The sequence below is a fragment of the Monodon monoceros genome, unplaced genomic scaffold, assembly GCF_005190385.1.
Source record: "Monodon monoceros isolate NGI ecotype Baffin Bay Population unplaced genomic scaffold, NGI_Narwhal_1 Super_Scaffold_13, whole genome shotgun sequence".
NCBI lineage: Eukaryota > Metazoa > Chordata > Mammalia > Artiodactyla > Monodontidae > Monodon > Monodon monoceros.
In genome coordinates this window covers 24,549,532-24,560,394 of record NW_021703769.1, presented here as the reverse complement: position 1 = coordinate 24,560,394, position 10,863 = coordinate 24,549,532, and the positions used below count along the sequence as shown (strand labels likewise).

General features: G+C 39.6%; 1 protein-coding gene across 1 annotated transcript in view; it reads left to right on the top strand.

Annotated features, from left to right (window-relative positions):
* ASIP (agouti signaling protein) overlaps positions 1–10,863 on the top strand; it is a 227,992-nt gene that overhangs the window by 27,466 nt on the left and 189,663 nt on the right. Inside the window, exon 2 of the mRNA XM_029219874.1 lies at positions 1,190–1,311. The gene's annotated coding sequence lies outside the window, so the exon portion shown is untranslated. The remainder of the gene's footprint in view (positions 1–1,189; positions 1,312–10,863) is intronic.

Here is a 10,863-nt window from a genome sequence, read left to right as displayed (position 1 = left end):
TATATTCCATGCTTTGGGCCTCAAAACAACTGTGTGAGACAATCCACAAATAGTTTGTACTCTCCATTGGATACTAGTCCCTAATGTAAGTGTGGTAGGTAAAATTAGGTCCCTGCCTCCAAGGAGCTTATAGCTCAGTGAGAGTGATCCAAGCCCAGGCAATCTGATGCCAGTGGCTGCTGCTTTACCACCTTGAGAATCTGTATCCCTAAGAGGACTACACCGCTCCCTCAGTAATTTTCAGCTACTGATATCTGTGCATACCAGGATTTCTCAACAGCAGCACTCTCGACATTTTGGGCCAGACAATTCTTTGTTATGGGTGGCTGTTCTGTGCAGTGTAGGATGTTTAGCAGTATCCCTGGCCTCTATTCACTAGATGCCAGTGGCACCCTCTCCCTAATTGTGACAACCAAAAATGTCTCCAGCCATTACCAAATCACCCCTGGTCAAAAGCCACTGGTGAATACCATTTGTATCCTCCTGGTCTCTGAGACCTCCAAACAAATATTTGGAGCATGACAGTCCCCAAATCACTTTGAGTGGGGAGGCCTTGAAGAGAAGAGAAGGAAACAATGTGGCCTACGTTTTTGAAAAGCCCATGCAACTAGGAGAATGAAGACTGAGACAAAGAGAAGACAAGTGGGAAAAAGCAAGGTAGAAGAGAAATGATAGAGGCAGAGAGGAGCTCATAGGAAATCACCCTTAAGTTACTTAGTTCACGCTAACAAAGTTAGTTCACATTAATAAAGACAAAGCCTTAATGAGGCCTCGCTGTACTGCCACTCCCTGTTTGGGAAATGCTGGTCTGATTAGCAAATAGTGTTGAACACTTTTGTGAAAAGATTTATTTTCTTTTACAGCATGGTACCAGATATGACCTCCCTGAACTGGTTGCTTGCAAGAGACTTCCTTCAGAGATTTCAGGTTACCCTCAAGGTAGTTGTTTTCTTGGGAAAGCCAAGATTCCCTGGGGAGCTGGCAAAAGTCACAAAGCAATGGCAGCTAAGTGTTTCCAGGTTTTCCAAGAGATAGATTGTACTTAGATTAAGCTAGTAAGAACATCAGCACAATAGTTATTTGTATTTTCCTAACCTGTTTCATCCAGGAATCTGTAAAACATCTAGACATTTATTACTTTTCTTCTTATAATGGTGAGGGAAATCATTGACATTCTCCTATTTTATAGATACAGAAGCCAAATTATGGAGTCCACAAAAAGTAGTGAGAAATCCAGAACAGCCTCCTGGAATCTTCACTCTGGGCCATTCTTGATGCTCAGCACCACCCCAGATCTCCAGCTTCCTAGTAGTAAGCTACTGAATTTTATGTTTTCATAGGCTTTAAAATATTCCTTAGTCTCTTCACCTGACCCACAAAAACAGGCCTATAGAGACTATGACTTTAAATAGTGACGGTACTTGAACTAGAACCCAGATCTCATGATATTAGTCCAGTACTCTGTCTACTTAAGCAAGCCCATACATCCTTGTAGGTGATGTTTAACTTAAAGAAAATATAATTAAGATAGAAATTCTAATCCACAGGGAAATCCAGACCTATTCAATCCTTTTCATTCATTTCATGGGGACTTTACGAGTTAGCTTTGATGAGTAAAAGAGAAAGTCACTGAGGTATTAATGAAAAGCATTTAGTAACTCTGAAATTAAATTTGTCTTTGGGTTGATGAGGTTGATGGGAGGTATAGTGAGCACCGCCCCCTTACCCAAAGAAGTCTTGAATAGTTTATCCTCCGAGAACTAAACCAACAGAAATGAATTCTTAATTATTTAATCATATATAGAAACGACTTATGAGATAATGTGTCAATGGGGAGATTTAGGAATCTAGTCTAATGGAAATACTGTCTCCAAATAATGTCATTATGTCAATGATTCTCAAATCCATTATTTCCAATCCAAACTTCTTCTCAGAATTCTAGCCTTACATGTCCAAGTGCCTATTTCTTTCCATTTGCTTGTCTCACAGAGATCTCAAAGTTATTGTGTTTATAACAGAACTCTGGGTATGTCCCACTGCAAATCTTCCTCATCTCAATTAACAAGGCACTGCTCTCTACCCAGTTGCTTAAGTCAGAAACTCAGGAGTTAACTCAGTTCCTTCCTTTTCCTCACTTTCTTCATCCAATTCATTATCAAGTCTTATTGATTCAATGTCCAAAATAAATCTCAAATCCAACCACTTTTTTCTCTACTGCCACTAGCCTGGTCCAGGCGATAGTCATCTCTTTCTTGGATACTGCAACAGTCTCCTCTTGCCCCTTTACTTCATAACACTTAACACAATTTGTTTAATTTATTGGTCCGTTTTTCTTACTTGTGATTTAATAATGTCACTTCACTACTAGAATGTATATATAAAGTGCTTGAGGATAGGTACAAAATCTATCTTTTTTTTTTTTTTTTTTGGCTGCATTGGGTCTTCGTTGCTGCATGTGGGCTTTCTCTAGTTGTGGTGAGTGGGGGCTACTCTTCATTGCAGTGTGCGGACTTCTCATTGCGGTGGCTTCTCTTGTTGCGGAGCACAGGCTCTAGGCACACAGGCTTCAGTAGTTCAGCACGCGGGCTCAGTAGTTGTGGCTCGCAGGCTCAGTAGTTGTGGCACACAGGCTTAGTTGCTCTGTGGCATGTGGGATCTTCCCGGACCAGGGGTTGAACCCGTGTCCCCTGCATTGGCAGGCAGATTCTTAACCACTGTGCCACCAGGGAAGTCCTGTTATTTATTTTTAAGTGCGTATGTCCTTTCTTTCCAGCTAGATTATAAAATCCTTGAGGGCAATGACTATGTGTACTGTTGCCTCCTACAGTGTGTTAAGTCTAGTAGGATCTTGATGTAAATTGTGTTGTGATTTACAGGGTTACTTAGTGTCTTGGCATCTCTACAGAAGACTTCAAAACTCTTAAGGAAACCACAATGATATACCACCTCACACCAATTGGATGGCTATTAGGAAAAAAAAAGAAAGAAAGAAAATGACAAGTGTTAACAAGGATGTGGAGAAATTGGTGTACTGTTAGTTGGAATGTAAAATAGTACAGCCACTGTGTATGGCTATTCCCCAAAACAATATGATGGTTCCTCAAGAAATTAAAAATAGTATTACTGTATGATACAGCAATTCCAATTCTGGGTATATATCCAAAAAAATTGAAAGCTGAGTCTCAAAGAGATATTTGTATCCCTATATGTGTAGCAGCATTATTCACAATAGCCAACAGGTGCAAGCAACCCAAATGTCCATTGATAGATGAATAGATAAACAAAATGTGTTATATACATGTAATGGAATGTTATTCAGCCTTAAAAAGAAGGAAATTCTGACATGCTATAACATGGATGAAACTCGAGGACATTATGTTAAGTGAAATAAGCCAGTCACAAAAAGATAAATACTGTATGATCCCATTTATATGAAGTACTTAGGGTAGTCAAATTCATAGAAACAGAAAGTAGAATGGTGGTTGCCAGATTCTGGGGGATGAGGGAGAATGGAGAATTGTTGTTTAATGGGTATAGAGTTTTAGTTTTGCAGGATAAAAGGTGTTCTGGAGATTGGTTGCACAACGTGGTGAATGTACTTAGTTGTACACAAAAATGGTTAAGATGGTACATTTTTTTTTTTTTTGCGGTACGTGGGCCTCTCACTGCTGTGGCCTCTCCCATTGTGGAGCACAGGCTCCGGATGCACAGGCTCAGTGGCCATGGCTTACGGGCCCAGCCACTCCGCGGCATGTGGGATCTTCCCAGACCGGGGCACGAACCCGTGTCCCCTGCATCAGCAGGCGGACTCTCAACCACTGCGCCACCAGGGAAGCCCAAGATGGTAAATTTTATGTTATGTGTATTTAACCAGAATTTTTTTTCAAAAGACCACTGAATAGGGAATCAAAAGACCAAGGTTGGAGTTCCTTGTTCCTTGATGACTAATGAATCTTGAGCAAGTCACTTTTTCACTCATGCCTTGATTTCTTCATCTTTAAACAGGGTAATAAAACATTCCCAGCTTCTGGGTTTATGTAAGGATCAGAGAGAAAAAAAAAAAACAAAAAATGAATAACTCTTAAGATAATATTTTTGAGTAGTAGTTCCAGTATTCCAGTGTCCCCGATCTCCTTTAATATTCATTACAAATTTTATGTCTTATTTCATAACAAAATATTCCTAAAGATGTCTTAGTGATAACCTGTTACCACTTCAAAGGATATATACGCTGAACTCTTTCAACTTGGGTTGCTCACCTTATAATTTGGTCCTGGGAAAACAGCAAATAAAAAGCCTATATGAGGACTATTGATGACCTAAGATCCTAATTACTAATGTGGTTTAGCATTAATTGAGGAAATACAAGTTTAGGATTCTCATGTGAACATAATAAAGCTGGTCCCAAATTAAGGGGATAAGAGGAAGAATGAACATCTGCTGAGTACCTAATAACTGTTAGGCCCTATAACAGATGTGTTACATGCATTATCTCATTTAATCCTCACAACAGCGTTGTCAGGTTAATAGCATCATACTCGTTTTATAAACGGGGAAAACAAAGCTGAGAGGTTGTCACTTGCCCAGGATCACACAATGAATGACAGAGATGCAATCAAGTGCAGGTCTGTGTGACTCTAAAGCCCATACTCTTTCTACTGTTACACTGCCTCTCAAAATATATTTGACTATGCCTCTTGGTAATAGAGTTAATGGTAAATATTATATATTTGATATATATTCATACATTTATATCAATTATCTTACCTTAGTCATTACAAGTAAGATAGACTGTGGTAGGAACAATTATCACCACTTTATAGATGATGAAACAGAAAATTTAACTTACCTAACGCCAACATCAACCAGCCAATAAATAACAGGACTTGAAAATAGGTACTGCAATTCTCAGACCCATGTGTTTTCCACATCAGCCTCATGAGAGCAGAATTTTATCTCTGAATTTTCTGGTTCTGACATTTTTTTATGGGAGCGAAAGAGTGAGCATCTTGAAAGTCCTTCAGTTCTCAGTATACATGGACAGATTACACACGTCTTCATCCTTATTCTCTCCCCCATTCACTAAAATGATATTGAGTTAATATTTTTAATGTTATCAGTCCACAAGGACAAAGGGAATGAGAAAGATAACAGGGCTTCCCTGGTGGTGCAGTGGTTGAGAGTCCGCCTGCCGATGCAGGGGACATGGGTTCCCGCCCCAGTCCGGGAGGATCCCACATGCCGCGGAGCGGCTGGGCCCGTGAGCCATGGCCGCTGAGCCTGCGCGTCCGGAGCCTGTGGTCCGCAACGGGAGAGGCCACAACAGTGAGAGGCCCGCATACCGCAAAAAAAAAAAAAAAAGAAAAAAAAAGAAAGATAACAGCAGATGAAGGATATCAACAACATTTTGGAAGATGGAAAGTTGAGCCAAGAAAATTGAGTTCCAAATACTGGGGAGGGGTATACTAATGAGAGGCAAGCAGGTTCATGTTGCAGAACACTAAAACATCAGGAATTGAAATGAGCAGATACTATAGCAGCAGAGATATGTGAGGGGCCAAAAGGAGAGAGATTGGCTGAAAGTCTATTTAAGAAGTTAAACTACAAGGCTCCTTCCTCATCCTGCTCAGTTAGGCAGCTATGCCTCTATGTCCCTGGTTTATTCTGTGAAAAATTGAATTAGAGAAGCTCCAGACTGAGGTACCAGGTACAGCTAAAGGTCATAGCTGAGGAGGCTGGGGTAGGAGGATACCACACTGAAAACAGAGATCAGATGAATATCTACATGCTGAATGATGAAACTCACCCAGCCTTCTTGCTCTACTTCACTCCAGGGATGCTGACAGCAAGGCTTATATTCTCGAGGCAGGACAGCAGAGGATTAATTTTGGGAGAAACTTAAAATTGGATAACCCCAGAAGAAATATCTATAGATAATGATACTTGAGGGTCTCCCAACAAAACAAATAGGTCCCCACTTTATCAACCTGTGATGAAACCCACCAACTGACAAACTCTTCCACCTAACATAGACCTTCCAAATACCTTTGTAATGACCCACTCTTAAATATGAAGGGACAGCAAAGGATCACCAGATAGTTGAGATAAACCTTCACCAAGAAAGACAGCATCAAATAGAAATGGAAAACAGGCAATATAGAGAGCAGAAGAATATTTTTTTGAAAACAATAAGCATCCTCTGCCTCTGATAGTATAAAATAGTGCATCCATAAAGCAAAGACAAGTTGCTCCAAAAAAAAAGGAGGAATCAGAGAATAATAGCTCTGGGAAATTTTTTTAATAGCAAAAACAAATAATAGAAGTATTAATGTATAAAATTGAGGAAATCTCCCAGAAAAATAGAACAAAAAGACAGACCTGAAAATAAAAGAGAAAAGATAATTGGAGAATGAATCCATAAGGTCCAATGTTAGGCTAACTGCAGTTGTAGAAATGGAGAAGAAATGAAGGGAAGAAAATCATCAAAGAAATCACAAGTTCTCTGATAACTGAAGGACACGAGTTTCCAGATTGACAGAGCCTGCTGAGCGCCCAGCATAATGAAGGGGAAAAAACCAAAACCAAAAGAACTATGGGACATTATCATGAAATTTCTAAAGACAAGGGATAAAGAGAAGATCCAAAAATCTTGTCGATAGGAGGTGAAGAGGGAGCAGGGAAAGGGGAATGGATTATTCATAAAAGAGTAGGTAATAAGAATAGCATATTTCTTAACATTGACACTGGTGGTTAGAAGACAATGAAACAGTGCTTTCAAAATTCTGAGAGAAAATTATTTTCAACCTAGAATTCTATACTAAGTCATGTTATCAATCAAGTGTGAGGCACAATTAAAGATTCAAGGATCAAAAAAATTTACTAACCCTCAAGCTTTTCCTGGGACACTACTGGAGGATGTGCTCTACCGAAACAAGAATGACAAAGATAGAGGTTTTAGGAAAGAGGGGAATCAACCTAAGAAAGGTAAAAGGAAGTCCTAAGATGATAGCTGTACAGCAGACCTGTACAGTGAGGGGTAGTCCAGACTAAAGGGGAAGGAGTGCTCCTGGGGAGTATTTCCAGTAAAACTCTTAGTGTATATGACATGTTTGGGTGTGCTGAAAATAGTTAAGGCATTTTTACATTTCTGTTAGAGAGTCTGGAACAGTTAGTGATAATGATACAGAAAATTTGGCAAACAAAAAACTGAGGCAATTATTAATTGCAAGACAAACAAAAAGTTACATAAGAAAGGAAATGTAATCATAATACAATCAATTGATCCAGAAATAAACCACACTTTTAGAGTCATAATAAGGTTAATATGAAACATTGATTTAATTTAAATGTGATATAACAATATTGTGAGGCTGAAGGGAGGGAAAGCATAAAGTGTTGGATCTTTATCTTTTATATCAGGTACTGTTTAAAGTTTACAAATCAAAAAAGAAAGCAGTAAAAATATTTAATTTAGAAAAATGTTAGTAAATATGCAAAGAAAAAAAGCCAGTGAATGAGTCTGGGAGGGTATCTCAGGCTTTGGGGAGGCCACCGCTTTTTTTTTTTTAAGTCTGTGTGTGTGTTAAAATATACTCCTCTGTGTTTTGTTATGAGCCTTGTAGTTCCACATGACTTTTTTTAAAACCACAAGACTTAAAGTATTTACATGTATTACCTTGATAAACGTTAAAAATATCAAACATAGAAAGAGAGAGAGAGAGCAAGAAAGAAAGAAAATCTTGTGTCTATCCAGACCTATGATATAAAATGACATTATGAATTTTCTTTATAGATAAGTCCTGGAAGAATACTAGAAAATAACAACACTAGATATTTCAGAGGAATAAAACCCTAACTATTTAGGCCATTTTTTTAAGTATCGCATTTAATTTGGGGTGTCAACAGTTGCTGCCTTCTTGCAAAATGAGAGAAATAAGGTGGAATACTAGAGCATTGCTATCCTCTGAGTTCTAATCGGTCTTACTGGCTGATATTTTAAAATTGTGAAAACAAATGTCATCGATCTTCTGGAATCTCAAAAAGATGTTATCCTCAAAATTAATGTTGTGAGACTATCTCATATATGGAATTAGGAGACCTAGGTTTAAATCCCCTATCTATGACTTACTGGCTCTGTCACCTTAGGTATATTATTGATTCTGGCCCTCCCGTTTCCTCTGCTTACTCCAGAAGCTAAATTGCAATGAAAAATGTTCAAGAAGAACTGCTTCATGCTAAATCCCTCTAGTAGTGAATATGCTCCAGTGTACTTATTAGGGATTATTCAGTCTCCTCTATTAAACTATAAGAACTTTAAAGGTACCAACTATATCTTTGCCTCTGAAATTTTCCACATCCTATTATTGCTGTTCTCTGCTTCTAATGGGCACCAAATCAATGTTGCCAGAGATTTACTGACCATATTGTGAGGAGAATGTTTGTCATTAAATGTTCCCATAATTCCTTGTTTAGAAAAGACAAAAAGTTCCATATGCTCCAGGAAGATTATATTTTCATTGTTAAATTTAGGATTAAGTTGGACGTAAACAGTAAAGTAAAAACAAAACAGTCTGTCTTCTTCCAAAGAAAGAGTTCCTTAATGATTTTTATATATGTAAATATATATAAATATATATATAATAATATATTTTTAAAAATTTTTGGCCATGCTGCACGGCATGTGGGATGGCATGTGGGATCTTAGTTCCCTGACCAGGGATCGAATCTGGGCCCCCTGCATTGGAAGTGCTGAGTGTTAACCACTGGGCCACCAGTGAAGTCCCATAATGATTTATATTTTTATAAAAAGGAAAGATTTTATCCAAAACCCTGGAGTACCCCAAAGATTTGGTAAACTTAACTGCTATTGTTACTGATATCCATGTTCTTATGAGTATTAACAAAAGAATTTATGACACGTCTAAACAAAATTATAGCATGAAACCTAGAGGAATCCTGGTGAAGGAGATATAAAGAGAGTTTTTATGATCTTGAAAAGTACAAACGGGACTTCCCTGGTGGCACGGTGGTTAAGAATCCGCCTGCCAATGCAGGGGACACGGGTTTGATCCCTGGTCTGGGACGATCCCACATGCTGCGGAGTAGTTGTGGTGCACGGGTGCACTACGCCCGTGCGCCACAACTACTGACCCTGCGCTCTAGAGCCCGTGAGCCACAACTATTGAGCCCACGAGCCACAATTACTAAAGCCCGCACTCTGCAACAAGAAAAGCCACCACAATGAGAAGCCCGTGCACCACAAAAAAGAGTAGCCCCCGCTTGCCGCAGCTAAAGAAAGCCTGCACAGCAACGGAGACCCAACACAGCCAAAAAAAAAAAAGTACAGAGTAAGACTTAATTTGTTCAACAATACCTAGAATGTTAGAACTTTAGCTCACCTTTGGAAATTTAAAATACACTTTCAGAAAATAAAAATTAAATTAAAATGCCCACTAGATAGTGGACCTTAAATTTTTAAAAGTAACCATTTCATATATTTGAGAACAGTATAATTTTTCAATTAAGGCTATATTATTATAGCTAATATTTAGTGAATGCTTCCTTTTGAACACTCCTCTAAGCTCCTTAATATATTATCTTGTTTTCCTAACCCTGTGAAATGGGTACTGTAATTACCCCCATTTTACAAATAAGAAAGTGGGCTCAGAGATTAACTAAATATCATCTTCCAGATGCGATCTGATCAGTTCCCAGATATTATACCTCCTTTAAATATGACAACTTTTCCCCCCTTTTATTTATTTATTTATTTATTTTTAAATTTTTGGCTGTGTTGGGTCTTTGTTGCTACATGCAGGCTTCCTCTAGTTGCAGCGAGCATGGGCTACTCTTCGTTGCAGTGTGCGGGCTTCTCATTGCAGTTGCTTCTCTTGTTGCAGAGCATAGGTTCTAGGTGCGCAGGCTGCAGTAGTTGTGGCATGCGAGCTCAGTAGTTGTGGCTCGTGGGCTCTACAGCGCAGGCTCAGTAGTTGTGGTGCACGGGCTTCATTGCTCTGTGGCATGTGGGATCTTCCCGGACCAGGGCTCAAACCTGTGTCCCCTGCATTGGGAGGCGGATTCTCAACCACTGTGCCACCAGGGAAGCCCCCTAAAGTTGGGTTCCTTTGAAATGACCCAAGGCTCTCTTAATATCTTCCTTCCTAAATTGTACTCCAATTCCCTTATTTTTTTTTTTTTGCGGTACGTGGGCCTCTCACTGCTGTGGCCTCTCCCACTGTGGAGCACAGGCTCCGGATGCACAGGCTCAGCGGCCATGGCTCACGGGCCCAGCTGCTCTGCGGCATGTGGGATCTTCCTGGACTGGGGCACGAACCTGTGTCCCCTGCATCGGCAGGCGGACTCTCAACCACTGCGCCACCAGGGAAGCCCTCCAATTCCCTTTTGATGGTGTTAAACTCATTCCAGTTTAAGATTGTTCTTGGTGGAGCCATATGACCTGGTAGCTTTCATTATCCTCCCACATGTATAATCGCTTGTTAGCCTCTTTATTTCTAGCTTCCTCTAAGTATTTCTTCTCAGGTTCTTGGTTTCCCAACATACAGTGTTACTTCTCTACTGTTAGATAACTTTTTTTTTTTTTTGGTGGCGCTGCATGGCTTGCAGCTTCTTAGTTCCCCGACCAGGGATGGAACCCGTACCTCCTGCGGTGGAGGCCCAGAGTCCTAACCACTGGACCACCAGGGAAGTCCCTAAATAACTCTTTTAAACAAACAAAAGAATACCTTTAAATAGCCTTATTCTTTTTGAGAAATCTCTTTTCCTTCCCCAAGGTCCCTTCCACCCAATAACCTCAGTATAAAATAGTCTCTTTCTCTGCTGAAACTTGGTAGTACTTCACTTATG